The sequence below is a fragment of the Colobus angolensis genome, unplaced genomic scaffold (assembly GCF_000951035.1).
Source record: "Colobus angolensis palliatus isolate OR3802 unplaced genomic scaffold, Cang.pa_1.0 Scaffold15, whole genome shotgun sequence".
Taxonomy (NCBI): domain Eukaryota; kingdom Metazoa; phylum Chordata; class Mammalia; order Primates; family Cercopithecidae; genus Colobus; species Colobus angolensis.
In genome coordinates, this window is record NW_012114599.1 from 5732475 (window position 1) to 5750742 (window position 18268).

At 37.6% G+C, this 18268-nt stretch overlaps 1 protein-coding gene across 3 annotated transcripts in view; it reads left to right on the forward strand.

The window, feature by feature from the left end:
• Positions 1 to 18268, forward strand: part of THADA (thyroid adenoma associated) — a 359044-nt gene that overhangs the window by 117726 nt on the left and 223050 nt on the right. The window lies entirely within an intron of this gene.

Genomic DNA, 18268 nt, shown 5'->3' on the forward strand with positions numbered 1-18268 from the left:
TGAGCCACCATGCCCAGCCGTCTTTATAAATTTGTTGGAATTATTACTTAATTATTTTTATTTATGAACCAAAGTATTTTGATGTAACTTTTTGGTCTCTGAACTCAACTTAGACCAGTTGTCCTGAACATTCTTTCTTTCTCTGTCTGCTAGGTTTCTTTCTTTTCTGTCCTCTAAACTCTAAATGTTTTTTTTCAGCACATACTGCCTCCATAGAAGTGGTCTATGAGGCGATCTGGGTCAGGTCAGACCACTCAGGCTCAATAGAAGATGGGGTCAGACTAACTTCTCTTGAGAAAGAAACAGGTTACTAAATCTTGGAGGGTTAGAATTTTCCACTCTATAAGTACAATTCTAGAGGCATCTAATGCTTTTCAGACATCTTCATCTTTCTTTTTTTTATCTCTATGATCACTCAAATCTGAATACCTGAAGTTGATTTAGATACATATAAATGGTCAATTGCATACTTTCCTCCTTTAATTCACTTGATTCCCTCTTTTGCCCCCTATAAGCAAAGCCTTCCTGTGCCACTGGTTCCATTATCTATGATTAGTGTCCTGCTTAGGTGATTCAACACTTTTTTTCTTCATCATTCATTCAGCACAGACGTTTGCTAGGTTCAAGGATCTGAGCACTGAGGGGAGTACCGACATTTATAAAATATGGTCAAAATCTTTGGAGAACAGTGGAGGAGGAGAGATAACACTTGAACTCAGCTGTAAACATAACTGTAAAACAAAGTGGAAAGCTGTCAGTACTCTGTGAACTCCTTTCCTCTCAGGGGAAGAGCCTGCATGTTCCACTCCTCCCATTTCTTCGCTTCAGCTCCGCTGTGTAATTGTATCTGGAACACAGCTCACTCTCACACTCTTAAAACACACATCCTCTTTAAACCCCTTACTCATTCCCATCTCTTTACTTCTTCTTCCATTAAGGTGAGAAAATGTCACCTATTTCTGTATCTTTCTTCCTTCTTTTGCTCTGTCTGTATGACAGTAAGTGATTCAGGTCATGGTTGACAAACACAGAGCAGTATTGATGATATGCCTCTCCTACCTGTACAGTCATGCTCCACATAACATTTCAGTCAATGGCAGATCACATATATGATGATGGTTCCATAAGATTATAGTGGAGCTGAAAAATTCCTATCCCCTATGATGTCTCAGCACAGCATGTTAGTCACATGTTTGTGGTGATGCTGGTGTAAACAAACCTACCTCTGCTGTGCTGTCAGTTGTATAAAAGTCAAGCATGGTCCAGGCGTGGTGGCCCACGCCTGTAATCCCAGCACTCTGGGAGGCTGAGGTGGGTGGATCACCTGAGGTCAGGAGTCTGAGACCATCCTGGCCAACATGGTGAAACCTCGTCTCTACTAAAAATACAAAAATTAGCTGGGTATGGTGGCAGGTGCCTGGAATCCCAGCTACTCGGGAGGCTGAGGCAGGAGAATCGCTTGAGCCCGGGAGGCAGAGGTTACGGTGAGCCAAGATCGCGCCACTGCACTCCAGCCTGGGCGAGAGTGAGACTCCGTCTCAAAAAATACAATTATGTACCATAATGTGATACTTGATAAAAAACAATGATGTTACTGGTTTATGTATTTACTATAATATATCTTTTATTGGTATTTTAGAGTGTACTCCTACTTATTAAAAAAAAAATGTTAACCGTAAAACAGGCTCGGGCGGGTCCTTCGGGGGTATCCAGAAGAAGGCGTCGTTCTCATAGGAGACAACAGCTCCATGCTTGTTATTGCTCCTGATGACCTTTCAGTGCAACAGAACGTAGAGGTGGGATATTGATGATCTTGACCTGTGTAGGCCTAGGCTAATGTTCCTGTTTTCTTTTTAACAAACAAGTTTAAAAAGTAAAATAATTTTAAAAATAGGAAAAGCTTATAGAATAAGTGTATAAAGAAAGGAAATATTTTTGTACAGCTGAATAATGTGTTGTGTTTTAACCTTTGTTATTACAAAAGATCGAAAGTTAAAAATTTTAAGTTTATAAAAAGTAAAAGTTACAGTAAGCTAAGATTAATTTACCATTGAAGAAGGAAAAAAATTTTTAAATAAATTGAGTGTAGCCTTAGGATGCAGTGTTTATAAAGTCTCCAGTAGTGTACAGTAGTGTTCTAGGCCTTCATGTTCACTCACCACTCACTCACCCCAGAACAACTTCCAATCCTGCAGGCTCCATTCGTGCTAACTGCCCTAGACAAGTGTGTTGTTTTTTAAATCTTTTATAGCATATTTTATTCTTTTTCTGTGCTTAGTATGTTTAGATACACATATACTTACTGTGTTAGCGTTGCCTACAGTATGTAGTATAATAACATGTTGTACAGGTTTGTAGCATAGGGCTAATAGGCTATACCGTATAGCCTAGGTATGTAACGGGTTATACCATGTAGGGTTGTATAAGTATACTCTGTGATGTTCACACTACAATGCAATTGTCTAATGACACATTTCTGAGAATATATCCCTGTTGTTAAGTGACAGGTGGCTGTATTTGGAAATAAAGTTATATGTACTGACAGCACATTGTCACTGGCCTTTAAGAGTGGCAAGTGCCCAGCTTTCCGCAGAAACCTAGCACCAGGTCATCATCTCCATCTCTTTCATGCTTTAATTAAGCCAACTTTTCGTTTAGCTTCAGCAAACATTTCAAGGAAATAAAAGAGGTTCTTTCAATGATGTCTTGATTAGTTATCAATATTATAGTAGCACAGGTTTCAATTTTTCCTTGTTGTAAAATTATAGTGTTTCAATGGTGAAGTAAGTAATTTCTGTGGGCTATCTGCATTGCCACCATTTATAGCATTTATGTCTTTGGAAAAATGTATTTCAATTGCCATGTGACTATAAGTTGTGGCCTTTCCACACCTGGACATATCATTCTTAAATACTTGCCTGTTTTTATCGTTTCTGTTTTCAGCCCTGGCTACCTTCAAAATTGTGCCATCATGCACTGCCAAACAGGTTGGCTTTCCCATGAAAATCAAATTCCATGAGATCCATGGCATTTTCTGTGGAGGTTTCTTTCTCTGGAAACTTTTCTTCCCCCAATCCCTGTTAAATCGAAGTTTAACGATTTTTCAGGGCCTTGTGTATAATATCACACTTTGTAGAATTGCTTTAATCAAAACAGCAAAAGGAAACATGTTATTTTGTAGAGATAGAGTCTCACTACATTGCCCAGGCTGGTCTCAAAGTCCTAGGCTCAAATGATCCTCCTGCCTCAGTCTCTCAAAGTGCTAGGATTATAGGTGTGAGCCACCATGCCCAACCAGATGTGTATTCTGTATAATCAGAGATACTCTGTGATATAATTGTCAATATTTTTATTTTGAGGGGTGATGGTAAATGAATATTGAGCAATATTCTCTATTCCCCTGAAATTTGTAATTTTTGATATATTTACTTAGGAGAACCATAGACATTTAGAGACCTGAGTCCAAATGTGAATTGAAGAAAAACACCTGTATGTTTCCGTAAGCCTATAGACTCCAACTCTTTTCCTACATTTATTTTTTCTTACTCTGGTCAGTCTTTTGCCCCTCAGGTCCTCCCCATAAACAGTACCCATCCCATAGATGAGCTCTGTTTCCTTATATTCAAAATGAATATTCTTCAACTGAGATTATCTTTTCCTTGCTACCAGTTCACTGCTGATTTTTTAGGTTAGCTAAGTCTAGTGAAACTGCAGAGTCTTCCAGAGCCAGGTGGATGAATGGATTATGCTGTGGTCTAGGCTAGGTCTTGTCTCTATCCATTTCACTTTTGTTCCCTCCTTTTAGGTTGAAAAGTAAAATATGCTTATTTAAAATAATGGAGAATATGAAAAAGTTAGAGTCTTATTCTTGTCACCCAAATACAATTTTTGTTAGCATTTTGATGTATTTTCCTTCCATTTTCCCATTCGTGAGTGTTCAGGTTTTATAAGGTATATTGTTAATTATTATATACACATAGTTTTGTATACTCCCTTTTTCGCTTGTAGGAGACATTTTTCATGTAGTTAAATAATCATTCATCTTCTGAGAGGTGCTTAAGTAACATTCCTTATAATGGACAAATCATAGTTTACTTGATAATTCTACTACTATTAAATATTTCATTTCCCCGCTAGTTTTTAATATTATTAGTAATGGTATGGTGAGCATCTTTACGTATAAAATATTTTAATGTGTAGGGTTATTTTCTACAGGTAGATTATCCTAGGTGTAATTTATGTGTCAAAGGGTATAACTGGCCTCAGACTCTATTTACATATTGTCAGATTTCTTTCTTTTTTTTGAGACAAGGTCTCACCGTGTCACCCAGAATGGAGTGCAGTGGGGCGATCTCAGGTCACTGCTGCCTCGACCTTCTGGATTCAAGCAATCCTCTTGCCTCAGCCCCCAAGTTGCTGGGACTACAGGCGTGCCACCCCGCCTGGCTAATTTTTGTGTTATTGTTAGAGATGGGGTTTCGCCATGTTGCCCATGCTGGCCTCGAACTCCTGAGCTCAAGTGACCTGCCTGCCTCGGCATCCCATAGTGCTAAGTTTACAGGTGTGATCCGTACCTGGCCATTGTCAGATTTCTTGAAAAACATTTTTTCCCATGTCACCTTCCAGGACATGGGATTTTTGTTACTCAGGAATTTTTGTTAGCTTTGTGTTGCGTACAGTCTAAAGTTGTACCCATCTAGTTGGCCCTTTTCATTTTTAAAACACTTTCTAAGAAACTTTTTTTGTTTTAACCGCCTGCTTATCATTGAGCATTACATTCCATCTAATTTTCCACATTATAAAAATTGATGCAGGGAATATTCTCTTATGCAGAGAGAGGCATGCTTTTTTGGATTTTTGAGGGGCATAAATTATCAGCAACGAAAATGCTGGATTAAAGAATATAAACATTCAATGAAACTAATAACCAAGCTTTTTTAAAAAAATAAGATTATATCAGTTTACAAATTTACCAGTTATGTATTGTCTTCCTAGTATGAGAATAATTATTTTTTTTAATGCACATTTAAGGGAATATGAGTAGGAAATTTCCATGTTTTTTCAATTTATATTGTTTTTATTACTAGTGAGATTGCAGGTTTGTCCACATTATTTGTTGGTTAATTGTGTTTTCTTCGGCTTAGCTTTCAAGGCCCTCTGTTAGTTGGACCTGCCCTTTTCACCTTATCTGCTATTATTCAAATGCACAAATATTTATTAAGCCCCTGCTGGCTAACTTCTCCCACCCCAACAAATAAACACACTCTAATCAAGCCAGTCTCCCTATTGTTCCCTTGAACTTGTCAGGCTTTTCCTTTTGATGCTTTTGTTCATGCTTTTTCTACTCCTACAATGCCTATCCCTCCTCTTTTGCTTACAGTATGCTGATTTCCCCCATCCTTTGGGTTCAACTTAAAGCTTTTTTCCTCTTGGAAATCTTCCCTGACCTGACTGGCTTGCTTGAGGGCAGGGTCTGGGGCTCATGCTCCCTTGTATCCCAGTGCCTTATTTAGGATCTGCCTAATGTAGTAGGTAGGCAACGATGATGTTGCTTTAAAAATGCATGTTGAGATAGGCAGACCTAGACTTAACTTTTGGCTCTGACTTTGGGCAAATTATTTTAGTCCTCCAGGCCTCAGTTTCTTCATCTCAGGGTCAGTCATAAAATGGGGATGATAATAGTACCTGCTTCTAGAGTTGTGAGCAATAAACGCGGTAATGGTCGTCCCAGCACTTGGTCTTCCTTTCCTTAGGAATCTTCCTGGTGTGCCCCAGATTCTGTATGCCATCTCTTTCTTGTGTTGATATTGTTTCTTGTGAATTGTTGTATGCTCTCAGATACCAAGTTCTTAAGGTGGTGGGGGATTGTATTTTAAATTTTTTGCCCATCCTAAAGCGCTGTGTAAATACTGATTGAGTATAATTGAGTAGCTTTGGTAGCAGTGAAAACGAGGGCAATGCAGTGAGGAGGACCTCATTTTCAGTCTTTCACTAAAAGCTTTACTGACCCGTTATTGGAGAACTTTCTCTTAGGGCCTTTAAAAAATATTTAATTTTGTTGCTTGTTCAGCCAAATGGAGTTAGTTATTCAGTAGAAAATGGTAAAAAGATCCAAATAACACCACTGGATTTCACTTTTCCATATAGTGTTTCAAAGTGTTGTATTCATTAATATTTGTGCAAAAACCTATGGTTAATACCACAAGAAGTCATAAACTAAACCAGATTTTTCCCCTTTTTAACTTTCACATGACTTGGATTAACAACAGTGTTACTCCTAATTTACACCAAGCATTCTCGAAAAGCTGAAACAATGATTCATGTTTAGTCACCGTGTGACTGGCTATTTTCATTTATTTAAAATATAAACGACAAAAAATATCCTGGGTAAAGATCTCCACATATTTTAACTAGTGACAGATGCTATGATCAGTATTTTTACTTAAGTCAGGCATTTTTTACATACACCTCAAGCCTCGCAATTAAGCTTTATGCCTTTCCAAGCATAACAGTTAACCAATAAACCAAAATATCAGCCTGGTCTGGCTTAGCTCAGCGGTCTTTTGATTTCTTCCAGTCTGTTTGATGTGGAGGCTTATTGAGATTTATCTACTGAGCTGTTCATAGTTTGTAGGGCTGAGAGCACTGGCTATATTATATAAGATTCCATTAGTGACAGAAGAGTGTAGACAGTCTCTACAGTGTAGATAGTTTAGTCAGTTGTGGCAGTCATAATTTTGTTGAAATTTTTAAGACTGTTGTCAAGCTTTTTAAAATAATAGTCAATGATTTTTCTTATTTCCCAGTTTATACTGTGAGCCTCAAAACAGATGTAGTTTGATTGGTTCAATTTAGTAGAAATTTTCTCAACTTTCAGGAGAAATCTCTGCAGATTTGAAAACTTTTCCAATTATTTGGAACAGTTTACCCACAGGGAAATAAAAATAGAAATACCTAGTAATCAGTCCTAAATATTTGCTCTGTGGGTAGGTAAACACTGTTCCATTGTACTGTTCATGATGGTAATAGCATCAGCATACCAACCTTAAGTGCTACAAAGGACTTTTACACACTGTGTCCTCTACTCAGTAAGTATTATTGTCCCTTTTCTAAATGGCACACTTGGAATTTGGATTATTTTTTTGCTACGTGGTCTCATATCTAGTGTGAAGCAGAGCTGGTGTTCAAATTCAGATATAACTTCTAGCTCAGTTATTTTTGCACTACCTTAAAGTTTTTTCTTGTTAAATAATATACAGTATTTCTTAAAGTAACAAAGTTCTGCCAAGCAGCATTCCCATGGTGTTTAATCACATCCTGTTTCCTTAGAAGTAGAATAAAATTTCTCACATTTACCCTGCTGAAGATAAGAAAATAAGGTCATATTGGAGGAATAATGAAACACATTTATCCTTTCTGCCTCAGTTGCCTCATGTCTCGAATGGGGAAAATATCTCTTAGGGTTTTTGTGCAATTGAGTGAGTTCATACATGCCTGGAGATTAGGAGAGTACTTGGCACAGAGTAAATGCACAATACAATTAGCTCTTGTAAGCATTCATTTACTCAGTAGGGTATATTGACCTGCTATGTGCCAGGTAGTGCGCTGGACATTAGGAGATAAATAAGTCAAAGTCTTTGCCCACAAAGGTCTCAGCATCAAGTAGAGTAGACATACCCCAAACTGTGTGCTAGCAGCATGAATATTCTCATACAGAGGTGTGCAAGGAGGTGTGGACACAGAGTAGGGATGAGTGGGGACTGTTAGGGAAAACTTCCTGTAAGAGTCAGGGCCTGAGCTTGAAGGATGAGTAGAAGTTAACCAAGTGAAGAAAACTATAGGGGCAGAGGGAACCAGGAGGACAGATGATGGTAGTGAAAGATTGGTGTGAACATGTTTTTTCAATTCAGAATTTCTTGAAGACGTTAATATACTGCTATGCATTATGACCCTCCAGTCATAGCATTGACTACTCATTTAAAATACTGAATCATGGAATCCTTTTAATAGAATATCCATTGAAGAGCTGTGTTTTATAGGACATACTTTGGGAAATTCTGGATGGACCAAGTGGTGAGAAGAGAGGAGCATGAGTTCAGGTTGGAAATGAGGCAGGCAAGGAGGAAGGAGAGACAGATACTGATTAGAGATACTAAGACAGTAGATTTGATAGGACTTGATGAAAAACAAGGGGGCCAGGGAAGAGGAAACAGTGGCATGGCAGCAGATTTGTGGCTTAGACAGATTCTGGGGCTAATGGTGCCATTTACAGCGGCGAGAATTTAGGAGGAGGAACAGACTGATGGGGGAAGATACCAAGTTCAGTTTTGCCCTTGTGTTTTCAGATGCTTGGGGGACATCCAATGGCAGATCCAAAATGACATCTATTTGGCAGATACATAGGGTCTGGAGCATAGGAGTGAGGTATAGGCCAGATGAAGGAGTCATCCGTAGGTGGTATTTTATGCCAGGAAAGTGAATAAGATCACCCAGAGGGGTTAGGGTAGACTTGGGGAAGCATCAGTATTTAAATGATGTATGAAGGAAGAGGATCCCTCAGCAGACGCTGAGTATTTTAGTAATCTGATATTCTTTGGGACAGGCTTGTTCTTTTCAAGATCTGTGAGTATTGTGTTGTGTTTTTCTGGAAAGTGTCTGAATCCACCCATGCAGAAAATCTACTTTGTGAGCTCTTCCTCCCAAGAATCTGGGTAGTTGTAGAAGGAGGCACTTCACCCACACCCTGAGCTCTCCAAGGAGAGCTGTGTGAGACCCCGCCCAGCCCTTCTGAACTCAGTCAGAGAAGGTGGAGCCATCTTGCATTGTTAAGTTTTGGAGTGTTAAGTCCTTAAATGTAACTTGAGAAATAATGAAAGGGAAGTATTCCACTGGATTAAACAAGTTCAATGGATTTTAATTTTCCTGATAAACTATTATTAAGAATTGTTTTGGAGATTTACTCTTTGAGTAGGATTAGCTAACCTACATTTTTCATTTGGATAAATAGTTCTTTAATTAGAAACCAAGATTAGAGAATAGTTCCTATTGCTTCACATAGTGTAGAGAAGGTATGTGAAACTGCCAAATCAAGGTTTTCCTCATGATAGTGAGAAGCAGGGAAAACAAGAGGAAATTATAATATGTTAAGGGAAATGATTCTTTTCATCCAAATATACCTGCTTTTATCTTCAATTCTGGAAGTCTTTGCCTGCAGGGTTTTTTCCCCTTATTCTTGTCATGCCAACAGTTGCATATTTCTGGCAAAATATTCATTACAGACTAGGGGTGCACAAGAAATCTTTTGCCAGAGAATTAAGCAAGCAGAAGTCTGTCAAAACAAATATTCTAGTTTGAAAATATAGTCCTGCGGGGGAAGCGGGAGGAGTGGATAGTGGAGGAGGCCAGGGCATGTTCTAAGGCTGAGTATTTATTTCATAAGAATTCTGTGTTCTGAAAGACTGTTGTTTGTAGGAATGCTGGAGGAAGTGGGATTGTGGTACATTAAATGTACTGATGAACAAGATTTTTCTGGGGAATTTTGGTTTGTTCTTGTGCTTGTTATGTAGCTCATGTGATGACAGCCTTTGCTGAGAGTGATACATTTTGCTAACAAATAGCCTTCTTAACTTCATTCAAGAGGCATTTAACAAAACTTATTAGTTTACATGGGAAAAAACCGAGGCCCAAGGATACTAAACACACATAAACAAAGATGCACGTAAATACCAGTCCACTTCATAGGCATTTATTTGGCTAGGAATGCCAACATTTTACAATTCCAGTCTTGAAAGTATTCATTGATTGATTCAAAAAAAGAAAACTTGTTTTTCTCCTACTTCTTTTTTGTTACTTTTTTTTTTTTAAGTTACTCGTTTTATACATGAGTAAGAGTATTGATGGATGAAGCAAAAGTTTTAGATTCCTTTGTTATATAGTTGCTCAAAGCTACTATTACAGAAGTTGCTCTTCAAGTTGGAGAAACATAGACTGACATTTTTGTTTTTACCCACTGGGATGGGAGTGGGTGCTAACCATATTAAGCCTCAGGGATGAAAACTGTTGCATGCAAAAGTGGATTTTAGTTCTTTTGCAGAATTTTCTATCAATATATAACTGAGATTTTCTGAGATAACTTTAAAAATAAATTATATTACCTTATAATATTGTTGTAAATGATCTTACATAGTAGAATATATTAGTAATAAAGAAAAGCTCTCAAAATAACTAATAAAATAGAGATCAGTTTATTCTCAGCTTCTGGCAAATTTTAGATTTGCTACTATAAGCAATTTAAGGAGCACATGCCTGTGTCTGGAGCACTGAGAGGAAACCATCTTGTTCTTTCCTTCCCTAATTTCATATACTTTAGTTACTGGGAAAAAGATTAATTAATGTAAAATTTCTTTACTTTTAGTAATTCAATAGAATAAAAATTTTTTGAGGGCTTGAAGAGATCATGGTGCACCATTGGAATTTGCCTTTAGTAAATGTAACATTTGTTTTCTAAAGAATTATAACAACATACTTAAATTCCAGAACAGTAAGCAAAATAGCTTAAGTTCACTGACTTGAAAAAACATTCTTTTATACTGCATGGTTCTAAAATAAATACTTAAAAGAAACAGAGAGCAAGCCATTCTATCTTGGATTTCATTTTCCTTCAGATAGAACAGCTAGAACAAACATTCTTGCTAGTTAACATTGCCTGTGTTTTTATGAAGTTAATAACTGACCTGTCAATCACGCCCTATATAAATACGGTAGTTGAATGCTTTCTGCTTTAGAAGCACTTTTATTTACAAGAGCTGCCAGCCAAGATTTCCAAAGGACTCCACGGGCTGTTTGCTTTGATCTGTTTTGAGGGCTGGTCTCTTTATACCTGTTGGTTTGCTCTTTGTGATACCTTTGTGTAATCAGGTATGGGGACAGCAGATGTGCAGAATAAACACATCTTAAGGAAACCAAGACTCAAGAGAAATCATGTAATTATGAATGAACTGCTCTAAAAAAGAGGGAGAGAATACTTTTTTAAATCAACTTAGTTGCTGTTATGACCAGAGAACAGACATTGTGGTATTCACCCCAGAGAAGCAAGAGATTTTCCCTTAAATCAGCTTATAATGAATGGAGGTGGTATGTGTATCCCTCACCCTCAAACTGTTGCTCTCCTTTAAATTTGTAAATTGCTGAGATGTTGCAGCTCTTCTCAGTTGACTTTTGCCTTTGACCTTTTCTCATTTGCTTCTTTGCTAGGAAATGTTAACCACATGTCTCTACCCAAATAATTGAGTCTCTGTGAGAGTGTTTACCTTTATATTTTGAACTGGAAATGCCTTTTAGTATTTAAGACAGTTTTCCAGAAAAGATGGCTTTTTGTTTTGTGATTTTGATTTGGGGTTCCCCTTCAACGCTGAGGAAGAGCTGAAAGGCAAATTCATCTTTGTATCCCCTCAAATGCCAGCCATGGGGCTCAGTGTATGAGAGAAGGATAGAAATGAAGAGAAACCAAAATTCTTTGGTCTTCCTTCCAAAATGGCCTATTCTGAGTTTAGTTTCTTTCACTTTTCAATTAAATGTTGCCCTAATCATTTCCATATATTACATTTAAATATCACTTTTCTCTAGGAATCTGAATGTTTGAACATATTAAAGGTTGTTACCTTCAATTTTAGCTTGAAATTAAAACATCAAACCAAAAGGTAGCCTCCCCTATCTTTTTTAAACTAGAAATGTTTACCTTGACTTTGCAGTGTTTTAGGAGAGCCTGATTTAGAGATTTTCAGGCACTTGAAGTTCACCTTACTATTTCGGGAAATTCTCTTTATACTTTTCAAACGGCTTTTATGGACATTTTTTGGTCAGTGCCTTCCCCTTTTGTGACATTGGCAGGAATCTTAGAGTTTCTGGGGAAAGATGCCAGAACGTTGCCCATGGTTTGGAAAGCAGGTGTTTTATTAACCAGAGTTTTCTCTTTTGTTGCTCAGAACATTTACAGAATCTAATATCTTAAAATGTTATTTGGTTCCTTATTTATGGTTTTTAAATTCTGACATCTCTAAAATAATCAGCAGAGCGTAAAATGCAGCCCGAAATCCCCTTGATTCAACAGCTTTCCGCAGATACCCACTTGCCAGAGTGAAATCATTTGGTAAATGTTAAGGTAGATTAAAGCTTGGGCTTGAACTCTGTTCTCTCTGGGCACCTTTTGGGGGTCAGAGGTGGTAAAGCTGTGGTATTGCCTGGAGCCAGCGCAGACTAACACAGTTGTGTTGCCTGTGTGAAGGCAGAATCCTCTGAGGGATGTGAAACAGCCAAAATTACATTTGAGCATTTTCAGGCCCTTGATTGCAGAACCTTTGCTGAAAGCAGTAGTGCAGGATAGCCAGAAATCAAGCCAGAGAAGCAAGAAGGAGTAAACTAGGATCGGCCATGCCACAGATAGTGGGGGAGAAACTGCTTCTCCAAACGATGCGCAAGGGACAACTCTGAAGATCCATAAGACTGCTGAGTTGGCAGATTAGCCGAGTCCCCTCCAGTATTTTCATTTTGCATTCATCCAAGGCTCAAACCTATAATTAAATTTTCTGAACAAAGACTCTATTAACCCACACCATCCAGATTGATGACTAACAGCTCTTCCTTCCAGGTACATAAGGAAATCTGTAATGCTTAAAGCAAAATAAAGACCCTAGTCAGGTTTGGGGGAGGGCGAAGTCAGGGAGTGGATGTAGTTAGGACTGGGTTTACCTTTCAGAAATCATTTTTTAGTGCTTAAAATGGACCTTTCAGTGGTTCCTGCACTTACTCAAGTATATATGATTTACTGAATGATCTAAAACTTAGTCACAATGATTTTAATTTAGATATCTATGAAAATGTGTTGGTTTTTAAACTTTTGGCACATTGTTTAAAAATTCTGTCTTTAATATTTTGTGTGGGCAGTGTAGACGTAGGTGAAACTTTTCAGCACAGACCCAGACACAGTTCATTATGTTACTCCTATGCCAAAACTTCAAGTAGCTTTCTAGTATTTGAGAAATAAGGTTCAAATTCATTAGCTTGGCATTTGAGGCCTTCCACAGTCCAGCCTACTTTCTACTAGAGCTTTTTGTTCTAGCCTTCACTGTTGTCCCCAGCAAGCCTTACATACCTCTGCCTCAGCAGTGTCCTTGTGCCATCTCCTTCTCCACGCACTTTTCTCCTCCTCCTACGGCCTCCCCGCACTGCTGGGACAGGTGAATCCTAACTGTTCTGCAAGGCCAAGCTTCACCTAGAATACTTTAGGATCTCTGCTTTTCCAAATCTGTCAACATCCTGGTTAATCCCACCTCTTATGAAACTGGCTTTCCTGGAGCATTCCTCTGCGGGCTCTCCCCCACCAGTTTGACCTCCAGAGCAATGTTATACCACATCTATGACTCTTATCACACCAACCCTTCATTTGTGGTTGGTTTTTGTGTTTTTGTTTTCCCATTCATTTCTGTCTTGTTTTGTAAACTTGATAAAGTTCCTTGAGGCTTAGAATTGTATCTTTTATGTATGAGTGTCCTCCAGAGCACTTAGCATAATGCTTAATATATATCTGTCAGTTGTTTGATTGATTGGTGCTGAGACTGTCTCAGGCCCAGGGCTTGATGTCTTTGCAGTCTCTAAAGACAGCAAGCTGTTTTCAGAACCACTGAGTACCTTTGTACCAGGTTTATTTTTTGGCTTTTCAACTTGGTAGTGGAGATGTTAGGCCCAGTTCTGTCCAGAAAATGTATTTTCCAAATCTTTACATGAATAGAATGGTGTTACAGTCACAATCTGGAGCAGTTTCACTTGGGTACTGCCAACTCTTTCTTATGCTGACTGGCTGACCCATGCTGAAGTGTTCCTCAGATCTCATTTCAACTTTCTGGCTTACCTTTTTTTTTTTTTTTTTTTAATTAAGAGAAAACTTATTTCTGAGATCCTTTTTGGAGCAAAGGCAAGTGAATGTTCGTTCAATGTTTACTTTCTTGACTTTAATTCACTTCAGCAGATGATAACTCAGGTGGGATTATGCCTTGACAGTGATCTGACAAGATCCTTGTTCAGGGTAGTTATTGACTTTTCCAGTATTAACCTTCTAAATATAGCATGAAACCAGCGTCGTTGTGTCTGAACTATATAAGGAACTGACTTTCTTTTAATTTTATGTGTTTTGAGTTTGAGGAAGATGCATATTTTACCAAGTTGTGACTTTCGAGACTTCAGTGCTGAACTCATTTGGTCTGAAAACTACTGATAAAATTTCTACTTTTGCAAACTTTTTTTTTTTTTTTTAAAGTAGGCAAACTTGGTTTTTTTAAAAACCAAGTCTACAGTAGTGAATGCCCTGTCTAACTGACACAGCATGCTTTGACTTCTGGAAGCTTGGGCCAGACTCTGAGAGATTTTGACAGCCAATATGAACCGATGTACATGGTAGTGAGTCCCTCACATTCACACCATGTATGACACATGTGTATTTATTCATTCAACAAATATTTTTTGAGAACCACCTAGGACCCAGGCATTGTACTAGGTTCATGAGATACAGTGATGAGTAATCACTGGATATTTTACTGCCTTATTATTATTTTGACTTTTAGTTTCTAGTCTGTTTTCTCTTACTAGAATATCAGCTCTTTGGAGGGTGGGTATTTACCTCATTCAGTGTTGTATCTTCAACACCTAGAGAGGTGCCTGACACATAGCAGAAGCTCAGTAAGTATTAGTCAGATGTATGAAAGAAGGTCTACAACAAGGGATGTAAACACTTACAAAAGCACATGGGAAATGCGTATAAAATGGGATTGAGGGAGTCAAGGAAGATACCCCAGAGCAAGAAAGATAATGGGTGAGAGGAAGGATATGTAATATTTAGTTGGGAAAGAGGAGTGGAGGTGAGGGTGACTGCTCCCATGCAGAAGTCCAGATGAAAATGCACAGGGTATAGAGAGGACAGCCTGAAGTGAGTTGGGGACCTTGTCAGCCAACTCAAGGACATGGGAGCAAAGAAAGTATCTGAAACACAAGTATAACAGGATTTGCTTTAGTATAATCATTTTGCCTTGATGTGGCTGGATTGAAAAGTAGTGCTCAAGACTGGGAGATCAGTTTGTTTGAATAATTTGTTTGCTAGAATAATGTAGACAAGTGGTACCTAGACTTCTCTATTTTGTGAACCAGCAACATTTTTTTTTATTTTGAGGATCAACAAAATACAGTTATCAACCCTTTAATTTTGTTAAATAAATACATTAAAGAGCATATTACATGTCAGAATCATTTCATAAATTAAAGGACATTTTCACATACATAACCACATATATACATCCCCCCTTAGGAATCTCAAATTAATATTAGATATTTAAATAGAATACCTTTAGCTTTATGCAGAATTTACTACGTTGCACTGTGGGGTTTTTTGTTGTTGTTGTTGTTTTCATTTTCTTCATGAATGGACACTGGTGTGTGATCTGATATTTGTAAACCAGAGATGTAGGCTAGGATGAAAATGTTGGTGGTCAGAATTAGGATAGTGACAGTAGGGATTGAAAAAAGTGAATAGAATTGAGAGATAGGTGATCAAATCAGCAGAACTTGGTGATTTCAAAGTACTTGCAGATCTCTTATCTCATTTGATCCTAATGGTAACCATGTGAGGAAGTTAATTTGGTTAGGTATAGTTGTCTGCATTTAATAGATGAGAAAAATGAAGCTCAAAAGGTAGGTGACTTACCCAAGTTACATATCTGATGAATAGCGCAATTGAAACCATCATGCAGGTGGCGTTGGATTCTTGGTATGTGGCACCTTCACCCCTTTTTGCTTCTGCTCACATTTCAGGGAAGACAGGAAAAGGAATCCTGGGCTCCCTGTGAGTCATATCTTTTAGGTCAAAACATACAATGCAGTCTGCCCTTAGAATAAAATAATATTTTAGTGATGACTCTTTGATTCATCTTGTCTTGCAACATCATCCATTACCAATCCATGAACTTGAGTAACCCTATTTAAATTAGGCCAGAGGAGATTAAGGCTTCTTTGGCTGTATTTTCATGTTATCCTGTGCTACCCTTTTTCCTTTCTATAAATAAGCCTTGGCCACTCTATTTATGGTTGTTTTGTTTTGTTTTGTTTTGTTTTGTTTTGTTTTTGTCGAGAGGTGGGGGACAGTGAGACTTTGTGTGTACGTAAGGATATCCTCTATCACCTGGGATTTTTTTTTTCCTTTCTCTTCCTTAGTGTACGTGCAGATTAATTTGGTGCTATGTAGATTCCAGAAAGAATGGAATAGACTTTATAATGGAGTATTCCTTGTTGAAGGGCAAAGACAGGAAGTGGAAGTGAATAAAAAGAATGAAATTGGACTTAAAGGAGAAAAAAGGGAAGCAAAAACAGTTTGAATTGGACAAAAGAAAAAAAGTTAGAAAATATTTGTGGGCGGTTCCTTGTAACTGACTTTTAAACAACGTTTTTGGTGTATAGTCATAAAATCCTCTGACCTATGAAACACTAGTTTAATGGAATTAATTAAAAATAAGATGGAATGCCAGAATTTACATATGAAAACTATCAGTAACTGTTCCTTCAATTCGTTGTTGTTATTTAGTCTTTGTATCAGTCATTTTTGTAGGCTCCTTGTTTCCTGGCAAATTTGAAGATGTTTTTGGAAAACTATTAAGAGTGACTTTAAATTATTTTAGTAGAGACTCAACTACTAGCAAGTCTGTTGTAATTACAAATAATTATGAGAAATATGGTTTCCTTTTCCAAGAAGCAAATAAACTTGTTATTGAAGCATCTGCACCTCTTTGTGTATATGTTCACAGAAGGGTCTACTTTTACTACTAGAATGGGCACATCAAAACCAAATATTGTTCTCTTATTATGTGTGAGTAGGAAAGTGAGAGTAGCATTGTGTATACTGCCATTTTCATCTCCTTTAATCACCTCACTGTGTGTGTGCGTGCGTGCGTGTGTGTGTGGGAGGGGGTGTGTAGATATCCTAGATATGTTTTTTCTCCCGATGTGAAACGTTCTATCCCACTTCCTAGCTGTCTTCCTGGCCTTTGACACATGTGCGCGCACACACACGTATATAAAATTTAGTGTTTGATTCCTTCAAAGTATAGGTGTTAATGTATTCAGAATACTGTGTAAAATTTTTTATACCAGACCTAAATTTTAATCATGTTTTCAATGCCTGTATTTTGTGTATTTTTAAAAGCTATTTGCATTGTAAGTTTGAGTTGTGTTCTCTGGTGTACTCTTAGTATCTCGAGTGTGTTGAACTTAATAGTAATTTATACTAATTTCCTCTGTATTCCTTTCTTCTCATCTTTAAAGTGCTGAGGGAAAGAAAGAGAACTGGGTGGCAAGAGCCAAGACAAAAGAACAATGTGTGTGTAATTTGTTCAGAAGGTACAAAGTTAGATTTGTGATTTGTTGATGCATTATCTCATTTCTCACAGTAATTCCATTAAGTAGGCACTATTATTCCCATTTTATATAAACTAAAATGTAAAATTATTTAGCAGGGTTGAATGAATCACCCAAGGTTACACTGCCACTGTGTGGTATTCCTCTGATCAGGCTGGTTCTAGACCTTTGCTCTTTCTCTACTTTGCATTTCCTCATTCCCACCCCACCACAGAATAAATAATCTGTGGAACATGGTTTCACATTCTATTCCACGATGTAGTAGCAGCCTTTTCTAAAATGAAATGCTGTGCATATTATTATTTTTTTAATTGCCATTGGAAATAGGCTGAATGTAGGCAGATAAATAGTATTTGAACTGCTTTAGTTTATGTGGAATATTACCTTTGTCTGAATGCATGACATTTTTTAAACTTTTAATGTGATTATATAATCTAGATGGGTATTTGCCTTAACGATGATGAGTTTTGCAGATTTTTAAGACTACTTGGAGGTATTTATATACTTCAAATATTTACTAGGAAGTATCTTTGCAAGGTTAGGTAAAACAGTTTACCAAATGAGTTTCAATGAGTCTCTGTTGGGAAAGGTTAAATAGCACTGAAGAGTAGTCTTCTGGCAATCAAGCAGTTCCTCTGCACAAATAACAGTGAATATAATTGATGGTCTTAGTAATAAGGTCATAAAGTCAAAAAGAGCTACCGCAGTGTGGTCAGCGTTTTGACCATAAGGAACAGAATGTAAAAGTTGGTTAGCTGGAAGGATTTCCTGCCTCCTTAGTAACTATTGTGTCTCTGTTTCCTTAGTCATAGCTGAA